Genomic DNA, 1,045 nt, shown 5'->3' with positions numbered 1-1,045 from the left:
GGGGGAGGGGTGTGTACGTTATTAATTTGTTTGGTTGGGTTTTTTTTTTCAAAATCGGCATTTTGTGATTGTTTCTTGTTAATCCTGAACCAGACACGATAGATTACGTTATAAAAAGCAACTACCACACAGTCACAAAAAGGGAAACAGTATCTCTGCCTTCACGACAGTCCTCTTTTTAAAAAGACTTCAACATAAGTTAAGGACCACCTTGACAGACAGCCCTGATTTTTTAAAATCCATAAAAAGACAACAAGGAATGTTACAAAATGTTAAAACTCTGAAAGTGTTAATGGGCTACCAATGCGAACTGCAAAGCTTCCTAAAGGGGCAAAATCACCGCGTGGAGCGCGGAAATCCTCGGGGAATTTTAGCCAAATTTGCAAGTGGTCCTTTACTTACGTTGAAGTCTGTAGTTACGTGATCCATACTCACAATGAGACGACAATGCGCTCGACATCTAAAAAAAAATGAATGTTCCGTATAAGTGTAATAGTCTGTGCTTGGAAGTTGAAATCTCTGAAGGGTCTGTTGGTATCATGCTGGACACCGATGTAGGTGAATCTGGTTTGAATTCTCAAAGGGCATCTCTTCACTGTTGCCACCGATTACCACTATAGTAGCCTAACAGCCACCCACCGTCACCGCTCGTACAAAAACAAGAATAAAACAAAATTTAACACAAAAAACAAACAAAACAAAAGCAAAAACAAAAACATTAAGAGCATTCAGTCAATGAACTTCTTTTCGCCTCAAGCAAACAAAACAACCGATCAGGATTTGCTTAAATGTGGACGTAATTTTGTTTACCCTCGTGGTAAACTTTTTAAAAATAGATTTTTGTATTAAAACCTGAACACTCCCGACATTATCATGGGGAAACACCTTTAAACTTACATGTGTGTGTCTTGAAATGTGTTACACTTGTATAAAAACAAAAACAGAAACAAACAAACAAACAAACAAAACACCAAAAAACAAAAACAAAATCCCGGATACAGTAAATGAAAACAAAACATTAGTGCATGCCGGTCAAAGAACTCCC

Source organism: Aplysia californica, unplaced genomic scaffold, assembly GCF_000002075.1.
Source record: "Aplysia californica isolate F4 #8 unplaced genomic scaffold, AplCal3.0 scaffold00029, whole genome shotgun sequence".
NCBI lineage: Eukaryota > Metazoa > Mollusca > Gastropoda > Aplysiida > Aplysiidae > Aplysia > Aplysia californica.
This window is presented reverse-complemented; position numbering follows the sequence as displayed.